This window comes from Rhea americana, unplaced genomic scaffold (assembly GCF_003343005.1).
Source record: "Rhea americana isolate MKP2758 unplaced genomic scaffold, rheAme1 scaffold_91, whole genome shotgun sequence".
Taxonomy (NCBI): Eukaryota; Metazoa; Chordata; class Aves; order Rheiformes; family Rheidae; genus Rhea; species Rhea americana.
This window is the reverse complement of record NW_028187100.1, coordinates 1,156,762-1,172,740: the sequence shown is the minus strand read 5'-3', so window position 1 is coordinate 1,172,740 and position 15,979 is coordinate 1,156,762. Positions and strand designations below refer to the sequence as shown.

At 44.2% G+C, this 15,979-nt stretch overlaps 1 long non-coding RNA gene across 1 annotated transcript; it reads left to right on the top strand.

Annotated features, from left to right (window-relative positions):
* Positions 1–4,814: 4,814 nt before the first annotated feature.
* On the top strand, positions 4,815–15,979 carry LOC146584607 (uncharacterized). The gene is made up of 4 exons (XR_014898174.1): positions 4,815–5,755; positions 6,357–7,151; positions 9,271–9,424; positions 15,427–15,979. It is a non-coding gene; the product is annotated as an uncharacterized LOC146584607 (long non-coding RNA).

The following is a 15,979-nucleotide window of genomic DNA, read 5'->3' as shown; positions in this document are numbered from 1 at the left end:
TGCGCTTCAGGTTCATCTCTCTTRAGCATTTTTGACCATTCCCAGCATGCCCTGGGCTGTTGGTCTCTCTAATGTCTTCTTTGCAGATGTGCCTGAAACTCCAGGTGAAAAGACTTGGTCCCAAAGAGAAAACTACAAGATGAGGCTGCACCCTACCATTACAGCTCAGGCTGAGAAGTCAACATTTAATTTTGTGTATAATGTTGGAGCCAAAAAGCAGTTGCCAGGGCTAAGCAAAAAAATACCCTTCACAAAGTGGAAACTGTGTCCAGGGGAAAATTAGGCAGGCTCATAAAATCTGGCAAGTTTAATATAAAAGCACCATAAGGATGTTGGAAAAAATAATTTGAAAAACAGTTTCCAAAACCTGCTAACAAATTTCCACAAGGTAAAGATGCTAAGATTTTTCTTCTTTTTTCCAAACACACACACACAAAAATGGGAAGCCTGCCAGAGTGGTGGCATTTCAATAGAAGATGATGGATTAAGGAGTTCGTAGACTAGTCTGAAGCAGAACCAAAATGAATTTCTGTATCTAGTTATAGATGGGAGGAATTTGGGGATGTTGCTCTACACATCTTTGTTACAGATGCATGCCATGGTCCCTTGCACATCACAGTGTCCATGGAATAGATGTCAGGACTGCATGACCAGACAAATGATGGGATCTGATGGGATGCACGAGCGCCGAGGGAACTGTCTGATGTTTTTGGGAGGGCACTCTTTTTTATCTTTAAAGGTCATGAAGATCAGGGGAGGTGAAAGGAAGCAAATGTCACCCCTACCTTCTGATCTTCAAGATAGGCAAAAAGGAAGATCCAGGGAATTACAAGCCAGTGTCACCTTGATCTCTGGGAAAGCAATGTAGCAAATCCTTCTGGAAGCCATTTCCAAACATATTAAGGCAAGAAGGTGATTGGGAGTAGTCAGCATGGATTTATGAAGGGGAAGTCATGCTGGACCAATCTGATAGGCTTCTATGAGGAAATGACCAGCTCAGTGGATGAGGGGAGAGCACTGGATGTCATTTATCTCACTGTATCAGGACTTTTGTCATTATCTCCCATAACATCTTCATAGACAAGCTGATGACACATGGACTAGATACATGCTCAGTGAGGTGAATTGAAAACTGATGGAACTTTGGGCTCAAAGGATTGTGATCAGCAGTACAAAGTCCAGTTGTGTTCCACAGGGGTTGATAATGGAGTCAATATTTTTTATTATCTTCATTAACAACCTAGGTGATGGGACAGAGTGTACCCTCAGCAAGTTTGCAAATGATGCAAAATTGATAAGAGTGGTAGATGCACAGGATGGTTGTGCAACCACTCAGAGGCCCCTCAATATTCTGGAGAAATGAACTGACAGGAATCTCATGAAGTTCAGCAAAGGGAAATGCAAAGTCCTGCACTTAGGGAGGAATAACCCCATGTACCAATACATACAGGGGGCTGACCAGCTCAAGAGTAGAGAAGGACATGGGGTCCTAGTGGACAATAAGATGACCACGAGCCAGCAAGGTGCTCTCACAGCAAAGAAGGCCAATAGCCTCCTAGGAGGCATTATCACAGAATGGTAAGGTTGGAAGGGACCTCTGGAGGTCATCTAGTCCAACCCTCAGCATAGCCTGTACAGGGATTGAACCTGCAACCTTGGCATTAGCAGCACCACACTCTAACCAGCTGARCTAAACCTGCCCCCAATTAGAAGGAGTTCAGCCAGCAGGTCAAGGGAGGTGATTCTTCCCCTCTACTCAGCACTGATGAGGCCACATCTGGAGTGCTAGGTCCATGTCTAGACACCCCAGAACAAGAAAGACRTAGACGTACTGGAAAGAACCCCACATAAGGCCACAAAGATGATTAAGGGTTTGGAGCATCTGCTACATGAGGAGGGGCTGAGAGCGATGGGAGTGTTTAGCCTGGGGAAGAGCAGGCTTAGGGGGGATCTTATCCATCTGTATAAACACATGATGGGGTGGAATAAAGAAGGTAGAACCAGACTCTTCTCTGGTGTCCAGTGGCAGGATGAGCACAAATTGAAACATAGGAAATTCTGCTTAAACATAAGAAAAAAACATACTGTGGGGTTGGTGAAACACTGGAACAGATTGTCCAAAGATGTTGTGGAGACTCTTTCCTTGGACATGCTGAAAACCCAACCACACAAAGCTGAGAGCAACCTGCTGAGTTTACTTTGTTTTGAGCAGCAGGGTCAGACTAGATGATCTCCAGAGGTTCCTTCCAACCTCAATTATTCTGTGATTCTTTGACTAGATGGTACTTATCTCAAGGTCTGGAGAGCTCCAATGATGAAACAGCTGGGAACGGCTATAGGTCCTTTTGTAAGAACATCCCTATTGTTGGCAACTTATTAGTCAGTCTGTGGTGCTGCAGTGTTTAGAAGGATTTGGGGCAGGGGAGAATGAGTCTAGGAAGCTACAGACCAGTAGGCCTGACATTTGCTGCAGGCAGCTGAACAGAAACTATAGTAAATCCTAAACTTGGTGGATGTATGCATAAAGGTGATATTTTGTGAACAACTCAACATGGCTCGAGAACATCAAGCAGCCAGACAGCACAGGCACAAGGAGGTACTCTATAACTAAATAAGGGCCACCTGAATTTGGAGGAGTCATTCAGTGAAGCATCTGACGTAAGAGGGAGGATTCCCAAAGAGATGTGTAATTGGTCAGAAGCTTGTGTTCAAAGGAGTATTCAGGACTGGGGTCTTGGTGTAAGAGAAACRAGTTCTGTGAAACTCGCAGCTCAGTTCTCATGACAGCATCCCAGAGAATGTGAACACAGGAAATTCTTAGCAAAAGAGTGGAAAAGAAGACAGCAATTGGTTTCCTGCCACAACATAAATCTTATCAATGTCTCATCTCATCTCTCTACTCTATTTGTAATTAGATGAGTTTTTCAGTTTGGTTCACACCACAGCTGCACAACTTATGTATCAGCCACCACATTAGAAGAACATATGCTGATGCATCCTCTTCAATTAGCTTATTTTCTCCAGGTGTTCAGACTGCCACCTTTCACCATTTCTTTTCACAAAAAGGAAGTGCAAGAGCACAGACATATAGGCACTCTCAGAGATAGAAATCTCTTCAAAATCCTACTCAGCCAAGCAGTGACCACTGGACCATCTCAGAAACAGAAAAATATTCTATATTCAAATTAAATATTCAAATATAGTATTTGCAGTTTCTGTGCAGTGGGACTTGTGCTTTCAGAGAAATGCAGAGTTAAACTTTCTGTATATGTACTAGTTCTAAAATCTTCCTTTATCTCCTGTAACAGTAGAAATTTATTTATAAATATCTAGAAGTGTGACTATATCAAAAGCTCCTCTTCTTAGTAAAAATATGTATGTAACCTTGAGGCTTACTCACTGTTAGATGAGAGCTGTGCTTTTTTGCCTTCTCTACAGCAGAGGTCCTGTCCCCTCAGGCCTGCTTTCTCTTCTGTAGTTTACTAAGCTAAAAATGATTTACAGCTTTCAAGAGGATATAATGTGGAGAGTGTGTAAAAGCAGGATGCTTTTTCTGTCTGTAACACTCACAGTATGTGTCCGCGTTTTTCTGCGGGAGAAGAAAGTGTTCTGAGAATCCAGGGATAATGCTTTCCATATTGGCTGCCTCTCTGTCTCAAAAGTGCCAGTGCTCATGGAGAGCGGTGAGTCCATGCTGTTGCATTTAGAAACCTACCAGTGGAGACTATAGCTCATTTTCTGGCTAGGTGGGGAGTTTGGTTCATGACTCAGTTCCAGTAACCAGGGGTGGATGACTGACGGGACAGTGCTGGTTGGGTTTTCAGTCTATTTCCCTTTCTCACAGTAAAGATTTTTGTGTTTCCTGAAGCTCTCTGTTCTGAGACAGGAAGATGGTCCACTCCCTTTGGATTCAGAGAGGGAGAATGCCACAATCCTCCCTGCTGCTTTTGCCTCATTTTGTGTGAATGCTTTTGGGGCCCCAGTGGTGGGCTAGGATGTGCTGGTACTGCTTTTCTTCAGTTTGAGGGGAGGCTAGAGCAGACTAGCTAATGCTAGTGCTGGGAGCATGTCTGAAATTACTGGTTTTTATTGTTGCTGCTGCCTTATTAAAAACCTCTCTCTCCCTCTTCAAGAGGAGAAAGAGAGGCGGTAAGGGTAGGATGGAAGCGCAATTGCTCATCCATGTCTTTCCCATCATTATACAATCCCACTGCAAGAGGGATAAAATCCGTGGACTTGCAGGAGGACAAATTGCATATCAGGCCTGAAAAGCTTCTCATGTATTTAATTTAACAGGCAGCTCACTTAAAAAGCAAGAGCTGTAGAAATCCTTGCTTGCTCTCTGCAATATTTTCATGCATGAGAAGTAAATGCCAACCAGTGCTATAAGACACAGTTTAGAGAAGCTTAGGGCCAAATATCTGAGTAGTAAAAATACTTATGGCTCATCATGTTTTGGGAGACATTGGGAGTATGTGAACATTTCTTTAAGTAACCTAAAATATATTTAATCTCTGCTCAGCTCACTGTAAAGTTTTTCTTGCTTTCCAAAGAGTACTTTATTTCAACTATTTTTTTAAACTGTTTTACATTCCATAACAACAGCCTGAGTTTTCTGATCCCTTTTGGGAAAATAAATAGCCAAAAGCAGTTCTCTTACCAGTGCGAGGAACAAAGAACAATACTCTCCAGATGAGCCAGTGCTCGGAAGTAGTAGAAGTCAGAAATTTAGATTGTTATCTAAATTGCACATCTGATAACACCTGCATAGGAGTGTTACTGTGACATGCGAGAATGCATTTTTACTGCAGAATACCATTTGCCCAGATTGCAGCTGATGTAAAACAGTTGGCAAACTCTCAGTGATTAGGAAATATTTCTCTGTGGTTTATTTGCCTCTTATTATTAGACAATAAAATAATGAAAGAATGGGCTCCCCACAGTAATAGGGCCTGAATTTAATTTACACCAAATCTTTTCCTCRCAGCTACAACTGTAAATTTTATGGCTAATTCATTTATTCCTGTAAGTATTTGTATCTGAATTCTGAGACCTTGTGTTGTCGTCTCTGTCAGGAGTGTGGTTTGACATTGTAAACTTTTTCTTAGTCTTATGTATTTGCTTGATTTTAGAGGGGTTCTGTTGTAGAAGCATTTCCATCAAACGTTAGGAAYAGGCTTTGATAGACCAGGTTAAGTGAAGATACAGGCTGCTCAAATGTACAGCTTGTCATGCATTTCTTTAAGTCTCGTTTCAGCCTGGATTCTAGTTGCATACTAGAATATTGATGCCTCTATATAGTAACTTGCCATGGTTTGGATACAGAAAAACGATCCAGTCAGCAATGGTATKATCTTCTGTTTTATGTCTGAATTACTTTTTCTCTGTCATTACTCTGCGCTTGCTGTTTCTTCACTACATAGAAATTCCACTGCATTTGCAGTACTATACATGCGGGCAACTCTTCTCCCCAAAGGACTGCACATACCATTAACCCTTTTAGGAGCTACATCAGCACGTATATGTATATGTCCCAGTGGTGAATGTGGCAGAACAGGTCTGAGGTTTCTTGACTTAGATCTTTCTTCTTTTAACCTCCAGTATTTTTTCTACCAAAAGAAAAAAAATTGCAAAAATCTATTTGTATTTTATTGTACCATAGACAGGATCCTGGAGAGCATGATCAGTGGGTGTATTTCCCGGCTAAAAGCTCCCCGTCGGGATCGCATGAGCACAGCGAACGCATCTCAGCARGGTTAGCCATTTTGGCCCGGTGAGTCCCTAAACGGCGTTCACAGGACGGCCGCATCACCCAGGTCCTCTCAGCGGACGCGGTGCTACGACACTGCGTGTTGCCTCCGTCTGCTCGTTTCTCTCCYGCGCGCAGTAGCTCGCTGCCCACGYGGCCCCCTCAGAACAAGCTGCCGATACCAGCCAGGTGTCATGGCCGCTGYCTGTCATGGCCGCCGCCGCAGAACCTTCCGGAAGGCTCTGGGGGCCACCTGCCCCCGGCCTGGCAKTGCCGGCAGCAGAGATGCTGGCTGAGTTTGAGCCTTGCCAGCCTCCCCTTCCCCCCCACACCCTCTCTCACATGCATTTTCCAGCAGGCCACAGTCATTAGTCAGACTTTGCCAGATGAGGGGACATGGCCAGTATAGAGGGTCGGGGGGGGTGGGGGGCAGCCCAGCCGTGGCGACTGCGCCTTGCTGCCCCCTTCTCGGCAGTGACCCGGCTCTGGGAGAGATTCAGCTGTGGTAAACGCTTGTTGATTTATTGCTTCGTATTTGTTTGTTTTTTTCTCTTTTTTGGATCTCTTGTGTTTAAATTGCTCCCCACCCCCCCGCCCCCGGCCCCAGACTGTGCTGTTTTCCTTGGAAGCGCATCGCTCTGAGGCAAAGTCGGGCTGCCTGCGTCTGTGCCGTGAGTTAGACGCGGTCTCTCTGCCTTGCATGAATCCTCATCTTCGTAACGTCACGCGGGAGACCGAGGGAAGGACAGGTGCTTTGGTTTGCCTGTGAATGTCAGCAGATGTTGCCCCTCCATTTTATTTACTTATTTATTTTCCTCCCCCCCCCCCCCAACAAATCTTTTTGGCAGCCCTGCCTCTTCCTAGGGGGTTGCGTTCTTCGGAGTGAAGCAAGAGAGGAAATCTGGCGGACACCACTGGGATGGTGTCGTCTTTGTCCGAGCGGCACCCACGTCCTTGGCGCGAGGCAGGAGCCGCCTTTCGTAGCCATGCTGTGCAGCCGCCAGCGCGGGGCAGTTGGTTAGTTAATCTGCGCAAACCTACGGGCATTCACGCAGACGCCTTCGCGTGGCATCGTCCTTGGGATTTTAAAGAACCCCACCGTTGTGCTAGGTGTCCGGCGTGGGGATTTACAGACTGGCRTCTTTCACCTATTAAACCCAAATTCTCATTGCATGGAATTTTACCTGCCGGTTTTTGCATAGTTTTAATCAGGACCTGTATCATTCTGCCTTTGTTCAAGAAGATGCATCRTCATGGGTCTCCAAATCCAGAAAAGCTGCAAAGGACTCAGTGCTATTTCTGAAGCAGCATTTTATTCCAGAACTGGAAGAAGGTGCTTGAAACAATCAATTCTTCCGAGTTCAGTGCATTCTTAGGAAACATATATGCAACTTTTGACTGTGTAAGTTAGATCAAGGAGACATTGTTTTAGGTAACTTGTAAAATTTCATTGCATCATCTTTAATGCCAATATTGCCTTTGTATATAATAATAAGGAAGAATTCAACAGCTATTTAAGTAAATAAACTGAAGAACCTAAGTCTTTAGTGGAAATATCCACTAGAAAGTTCATTTAACTAAGGAAAATGTTTTTCCCTGGCAGCATGACAGTAGCAGGTATAATAAATGCCAGGTTGCCTGAATAAGCTTTAGGTACTAACTGAGCAATATCAAATCCTGGCTTTGCTAGCTTGTTTATATAAAATTGCCTTTGTGCTACTGTGCTTTTGTATCAGGACACGCAGAATAGAATAACTGTTATCCCACTCTACTCAGTATAGCCCAACAGTGAGAAGTGAAAAGCTCTGTTATATCATTACAATGATAAAGAGATCTTAGGCTGCAGTTTTACAGTATCTTAAGGTCAGCTTAAGGACCAGGTCGAAAACATAGGCCAAGAAAGTTTTGCCATGTTCAGTTTGTATCCACAATAGGAATTTGTGGTAGCAAAGTGCTATCCGTACCAGAATATGTTTTGGATTCTTGCAGCTATTAGARGTCTTTCTCTGCAGACCTTTTCATCAGTTCTTTCCTATATCAACTAAGTCATGGCAAGGTGCTCAGTAAAGTGATCCATTGGCATGCTGCTTCATGGTCACTTCACTGTGGGATCCTAAGGATCTTATAATAGTGCTGGACCAAGCAGTGTTCCCTACCTTTCCACCTTTCTCTATGATCTTTCCACCCATCCCTTCCTGCATGATTCATGAGTTAGCTCAGCAACATCCCACTTAGTGTGCTCTGCTCTCTGGCTGTTTCTGGCCCTGGGAGATGCTGCTTCCAACTATTCCCCATAGGAATGGGATGATGCAAAAAGTGCCTGCAGTCACCAGAGCTGATCCAACCAGAGACTAGAAACTAAAGAGGGAAGATGTTACACACTCTATGAGAAGAGGACCTCTTCTGGCCAGCTGGAGAGAGAGTAATGATCATTTTTATTCTTCTGCTAAAAGAGATTTGGCACCTGGGATAAAAACAGATCTCTGAGGACATGTCCATGAACTGCAGCTGAGCACATGATTAATCTACAGCAATRAAAACCTAGCAGCTGGGCAGAGACGATACCTGTGATGAGAGAGAAGTCCACAAAGAAAGCTTAACTTGTGCTCATGAATGCCTGAGTCTCCCCCTCTGACTAATGTATCTGTTGATCTTCAGACAGGAAAGTCTCCTCCTATTTTGTATCCAAAAAAGTTGTCATCATTGGCAAGCTGATAACAAAGTGATTAACTAAGCCTGTATAAAATACATGGCCTCCTTCTACTARGGAAGTGAGCAGCAGAGCTAACTATGTGCCATGTTTGGCATCTAACAGTTTAAATGTAAAGCTAGCAGCATGCTGGATACAGGGCATTCTGGGATAGCTCTTGTGTCATTCCAGGGCTGGGGCTGTGAGCTGGGAATGGTTCCAAAGAAATTCTTAAACCTAGGTGAAAGCTAATGCTTAGAACTAGAGATAAGACTTGAACTGGAAGTCCATTGTTCTGGTACATTTCCAGTAATCCCAACCAGTCCTGCAAGTTTGGAAGAATACAAAAATAGCACAGGGCAGAAAGTTTCAGGTGAACCTGAAACTGAGCTCTGATTTACTTAYTCTCTTACCCTGTTGCCTTGTGAGGCTGCTGCCTTGAGCCAGTTCACCAACTGGTGCCAACCCGTTTCTTGAACTCCTGCTGCATGCTTATGTGCAGAGGTTTGTCTGTGCTGCAGGCACTAACAACTGTATTGCTGTGCCTGGCTCACCCCCGCGCTCCCCTCCTGGCAGTGACTTGTTTGCTCCATATCACGCAGCACTTTGTCTTGCCACGTATTCATTAAGTTAAAGGTACATTAGCTCTTACTGCAAAAGCAGCCAGATCTCTTCCCCTGTGGTACTTAGTCTTGTGATTTCCACTGTCTCTACTTTTCTAGAGCCCATCAATCTATATTATCCGTACATATTCAAAATAGAAGTCTATCTGTTGCTTTTCATGAGCAACTGAACAATACAACATATTAAGTCCTAATAATGTGTTTTCCAGGAAACAACTCTGACATGTCTAAGAGTGATGAAGGAGAGACTTCGAGCAAAGGAGTTGAGAAAGTTCCAGTTCTTCATAATTTCATGTGAAGATGAACAAGTAAGGAGCTACTTACTTGTCCTGCACTTCAGTGGTGATAGGATGCATAGAGACTGTAAGTCTAATATTGGTTATTCATCCTGGTAGGAGCCTAAATTCCTGGGTGAAGGAAGAGGTACTTCCATATGATGCTGTAGTTTAAACGGAATCTTTAAAAGTGTAAAAAAAAGTGTTTCTTCTATGGTGTTTCTTCTGTGAACAGTTTTAGTGGGCAATCACTGTTTAGTTATCCTATTTTCAATGGATTTTTCATATACTAAAAGATTTTGGTTTAAAGTTCAAGAAAGAGCAACAAAGATGGTAGCAGCCCTAGGAAAGCAGCTATATTGCATTACTTACACATTCGTGTTTTACTGAAATGTTTAAAGATGAAAGACAGCAAGGATCAAATCAAGTTCCAAATAAGACTGCGTAAGCTGATTTACAATAATCAGTTCAGGTTCTCATAGCATTAAATGATATGGAGAATCATGAACATAAATTCAGTTTTGAGGCTCTCACTGGAGAATGACCTTTCATTATCATACGCAGAGAGAATTTTAGGAGGACTCTTTTTCACTATGCCCCAGCCATTCACTGTCCTCTACAGAGTGAGAAATCATCTGATTAGTATAGGCTGCAGATTCTGTAGGCTATAGGGTATTCATAAATCTCTGGCTTCATGCCTGGGTTAGAAGGGACATGGCTTAGAGCCTAGAAAGTCCAGTTCACTGTAAGGAAGCTCAAAGCAAATACTGCTTGGTTTTCCCATTTCCTACTTTATCATTTTCTGCTATTATGAAATGCTCTCAAGTATATTTTAGTATTTCTGTTTGTTTGTTTCCTCCTTTACAATAAGCTTGTCCTGTCAAATCACCTAACAACTTCACCAGGAAGTTGTTTCTTTTTAGGAAACGCTTAAAAGTCACATTTCCCCACATTAGTTTCAGAATGACTTGCACTGATGAAATGGAAAGAAGATGCCTCTTCATCAAAATACAAGGAAATAGCCTGTGTTCTGCTTCATTTCTCAGGTTCTTTAATCTGCATTATTGTAGTTACACATTATCAGAAACAGAGCATCAGAGTTGCAGCTCCAGCTCAAAATATATATGCAGACTCTTGCCAGATTTGCTGTTCATAAGAGTTGGACTTCTTCCTCTGGAAGGCCCATCAGGAAGAAGCACACAGTGCACTGCTGAGGCAAGAGAGTGAGAAAAATACTTTTCTTCAACAAGATCTCTGCTTAAAGGGGGATTTGAACCCAGCAGCTAAGTGTAAAATGTGATGCAAAACTTTCTCAGTCCTTTGGTCCTGGCAGAACATTCTGTCATTGACTGACTTGATTTTACCAAGCCTACATTAGGCTGGCTGCAGAACAGATTGCCTTCCAGGGAAGAAGAAAAAAAAAATCTCTCCATACATACATTCCCCTCRGGTCAATTCTTCGTAACAGTGTTCTCAGCATTTGTTTAAATATTCAGGAGGCTTAACTGGCAAAGAAAAATGAAACTATAAAAACTCTTGAACAGTCTTGAACTAACAACTTGCAGGCCTGAAAAATTGAAGCTACTTCTAGAGTCTGTCAAGGTGAAGGCAAGTCATTAACAATAAAAACTCTTCTAGGTTTAACTTAGGTTTTGGGCGTTGTTCCTCACATCCAGAAGCTGTGTACTTTTTATACAGAAGAATTCAAAGAACTGGGTATTTGTTTTCTTAAAGCAGGAGAGCTCACATCCTTGTCAGTGCCCTGAAGTGGCTGATAAAAGGCAGCTGGTCTGATAGTTTCTGCTGCTGCTCTCATATTGGAGCCCATTTAGTTTGTGATCTGTGTCCTGGCTCCCTGTTCCCATGTCTGTGCCTCAGGCAGGCCAGTGCTTGAATGCAGGAATGGATAACCAGTTCTTGTGAAATGATGGGATCTCTCGAGCGTTTTTCCCCGCTCTGCTGTTGTCTCTGTCTTTTCCATGTATATCTCCTTTCATTTGAATCAAGGGGTTATGGTATTTGGTCYTGTGATGCTGAAGTGGTGATGACATAGTGAAGTTTGGCATCCACATGTAGTGTCATTCAAACAAGTAGAAAGGGTAGGAGTACTATTCTCCCCAGCTTCTGCTTCTGTGGTTGTTACTTCTCTGCTGTCACAGGAGAGATGGTTCAAAGCATAAACTGTACAGTACAGGATCTCTCTTACTCCAGCTCTGAGTATAGAAAAATGTTCTTCTGTGTCTTGTCCTTCAGTTGGGAGGGTTAGGATTAGAGACAGAACAAGCTTATGGGAATTGTATGTGAGTTATATGTTAATTCCCAAGATATTTACATGACAATTACATTAATTCTCATGGGAATTGCATCTTACACTGCTGCAAACCTGTAACCTCTCGTGTGCTTTTCCCTTTCTGAGGCACTTATCTAAAGGGAGGGAACGTAAAGTAAAAGATACTGAGGAATTTAACAGGTTTTAATGCTCCGCCTAGGGACTGCTTAAATAACCCTGCCTAGAACTTCTTTGCCCAAGAGATATTTGGAAGCTAAGGTGACCATACCCTGTTTATGAGAAGAAGCTGAGGGAACTGGGCTTGTTAAGCCTAGAGAAGAGAAGGCTTTGGGGGGACCTTAGAGCAGCCTTCCCATACCTATGAAGAAGCTACCAAGAAGATGGAACTAGCCCTACTTCTTGAACRTCTCCACTCCAGGGTGCAGGGTGGGAGGATGAGAGACAACAGACTTAAGAGGTTCAGACTGGATATAAGGAAAACCTTTCTCACCAAAACCCTGAGCAGCCTAGTCTGATTTTACAGCTGACCCTGCTTTGAGCAAGGGGTTATACTAGAGACCTCCTGAGATTCCTTCTATCCAGAATTAGCTTATGATCCGATGTTGTCTTTTATTCAGCATTCAAGGTGTGGAATTCGAGGTGGGGGAAGCATCTTCTGCCTTTGGATGAGGAAGAGTCAGCCCTGAGTTTTCTCAGAGAAAGAATAGACTGAAGCCATTGAAGTGTGGAATGGGTTAAATGCTTGATCACYTAACTGCTTCCAGAGTCTGCATGCAGTGTAGGATGGTGCTAGTGGAAGGRCTGCAAGGGAATGGTCAGCTAGTTCATCTGCTTCCACACAGATTATATTTTAGGACTCTGTTACCCACATGTTGACATCCAGTGCTTGTTAGCTGTTCAGCTCTGTTTTAGATATTTTTTTAACACTATSTTGACTCTATCACCCATGTTCTATAGCATGAAAGGCTCTATAGCTTCTCCATATAGCACTGTAATCCTCTACTCTTTGGGCCACTTTTTTGGACATCTTTTGCTGTGTGCTGAGACTTGAAAGTAGAAACATACACAGTACCCAATTATTGGCTAATACCTATATTAAATGTGCTGCTTGGTGAAGCATTAATATGGTCACCAACCACCCTGGTGCAGGCAGTTGCTGAATCTCTGCTGGCCAGACAGTTGCCAGCCAGATTGCGAAGTGCTGGCCTCCGTTACTACTTGGAATGGGCCATTCCTCAGTCTTGCTGAGTTTCCATCTTCTGACTCTTTGGTTCCTCCCTCCCTCCCTTCCTCTTCCCCCCCCCCTCTCTCTCTTATTTATTTATTTATTTATTTATCTATTTATCCAAGTTACTGATTCAGCAGTTTCACCTTTGTTCCTGCTTTCCTTATCTTGCAGGCTGTAGTTTATGTTTCTCTCCGTTAAAGCTCAGCAATGATTTTTCTCATTCAAGCTGAGCTAAGGTTATATATCCATGCATCACAAAACTGGCCTTTGGTTCACAGATAGCTGATCTACACAGCACTGGGCTCTGGTTTACAGTCTTCTTCTTGATGGCTGGATATCTTTTGATACTGAGGCATTGTTATACTCAGTGTTAGGGCCTAGCAGCCACCAGCAGGATTCAGAGTCTTAGTGGCAACACTTATGTTTAAATTCTCTCTTGCCCTTCTGTTAGGGTTTATTCAGGGGGTAATGCTTGCATGTACTGTTGTGGTGCACCAGTGCACTCTTTATGCAGCAAGCAGCTTATCACAGAATCACAGAATGGTTTAGGTTGGAAGGGACAGAATCACAGAATCACAGAACGGGTAAGGTTGGAAAGGACCTCCGGAGATCATCTAGTCCAACCCCCCTGCTCWAGCTGGGTCACCTAGAGCAKGKWAGAYAGGGTTGCATCCAGGCAGGCCTTGAATATCTGCAGAGAAGGAGACTCCACAACCTCTCTGGGCAACCTGGTCCAGTGCTCTGTCACTCTCACAGTGAAGAAATTCCCCCTCATGTTCAGGCAGAACATCCTGTGGTTTAGTTTTTGCCCATTGCCTCTTGTCCTTTCGCATGGCACTACCGAAAAGAGTTTAGCCCCATCCCTTTGACACCCTCCCTTCAGRTAMTTATACACATTGATAAGATCCCCCCTCAGTCTTCTCTTCCCCAGGCTAAACAGGCCCAGCTCTCACAGCCGTTCCTCGTAGGGCAGATGCTCCAGCCCTCTGATCATCTTCGTAGCCCTCCGCTGGACTCTCTCCAGTAGCCCCGTTTCTCTCATACTGGGGAGCCCAGAACTGGACGTAGTACTTGAGATGTGGCCTCACCATGGCTGAGTAGAGGGGCAGGATCACCTCCCTCGACCTGCTGGCAACACTCTTCCTAATGCACCCCAGGACACCATTGGCCTTCTTGGCCACAGGGGCACATTGCTGGCTTGTGGTCAATTTGTCATCCACCAGGACTCCTAGGTCTTTCTCTGCAGAGCTGCTTCACAGTAGATCAGCCCCCAGCCTGTACTGGTACATGGAGTTATTCCTCCGTAGCAAGACCCTGCACTTGCCCTTGTTGAACCTCATGAAGTTCCTCTCTACCCAGCTCTCCAGCCTGTCCAGGTCTCTCTGAAGGGCAGCACAGCCCTCTGGTGTATCAGCCAYTCCTCCCAGCTTGGGATCATCAGCAAACTTGCTGAGGAGGCACTCTGTCCCTTCATCCAGGTCATTGATGAATAAGTTGAACAGGATGGGACCCAGTACTGAGCCCTGGGGGATGTCACTAGCCACAGGCCTCCAACTAGACTCCACGCCACTGGTGACACCCCTCTGAGCTCTGCCTTTCAGCCAGTTCTCGAGCCACCTCACTGTCCACTCATCTAACCCACGCTTCCTGAGCTTGTCTAGGAGGATGTTATGGGAGACAAGAGTCAAAAGCCTTGCTGAAGTCAAGGTACACAACGTCCACTGCTCTCCCCTCATCTACTCAGCCAGTCATTCCATCATAGAAGCCTATCAGATTGGTTAAGCATGATTTCCCCTKGGTGAATCCTTGAAGTATTGATCACCTTCTGTTCCTCCATATGCTTGGAGATGACACCCAGAATGAGCTGTTCCATCACCTTTCTGGGGATGGAGGTGAGGCTGACTGGCCTGTAGTTGCCTGGGTCCTGCTTCTTGCCCTATTTGAAGACTGGAGTGACATTGGCTTTCTTCCAGTCCTCAAGCACCTCTCCTATTCTCCATGACCTTTCAAAGATGATGGAGAGTGGCCTAGTGGCAACATCTGCCAGCTCCCTCAGTATCCGTGGGTGCATCCCATCAGGGCCCGTGGATTTGTGGATGTCCGGTTTGCCTAAAAGATCTATAACTTGATCCTCCTCGACCAAGGGAAAGTCTTCMTTTCTCCAGACTTTCTCTCYCATCTCCAGGCTCTGGGAYTTCTGAGGGCCACTCTTAGCAGTAAAGACTGAAGCAAAAAAGGCATTCAGTAACTCTGCCTTCCTTGTACCCTTCATCACCAGGGCTCCTGCTCCATTCAGCAGTGGGCCTATATTTTCTCTAGTCTTCCTTTTGCTACTGAATATTATTCACTGTTATGTTGTGGCTGCAGCTAATAGCACTTATAACGTTAGAAGAACTACGATATGATGAAACACAGTATTGAAAAAAARCTGTGTTAACCTTTGGGGACTATCTACTGCTTGCCCCCCAAACCCAGTGATGTAGGGTTGTAGGTTGAACTTTATTTTATGACTTCAGCTATCTCATGTTGGGCATGTTGTGTGATAAGCAAAATTTCTCTTCTTGTTCTGCAGGTCCAGCTGAATCTCACAAAACTGTGTCCTAGATTACAGCATTGCTTTGCTTCTCAAGAATATTGTATAAAGCTTTAACGCAGAGAACTGCAAGAATAATAGTCGGATTGGCCACAAGAGGGCGTGTCTGTTGCTTTAAAAAGTTGACTGTTACGGGCAGCTTCCAGAGCATCTTGCCGAGTTCAGCAGCCTCTCTAAGCCAGTCTTTCTTGTAACTCTGTATTTAAGCATATTCTGAGGGACATTTTTCAATCCAATGCAGTTAGTAACAGAGGGGAGATATATGTTATGTTTCTCTTACAGGTCACCAGAGCGACCCTCTCTTTTCTGTCACTGCTGGATGAGGTTGAGCTGATGCAGGAGCCAAGAAGCTAATCCAAGGCACACACAAAAAGGGAGGGAGGGGAGTGGATAGGTTTTGAGGGTAGAAGATGTACATGGTCTTCTCTGAACACAGAACTACAAGGCTTGAGTGTTCTTCCCAGCCACCACAGGGATGTGCACTATGCAGGTAGGATCACAGGAAGGGTACATATCTACCTCCATATCTGTC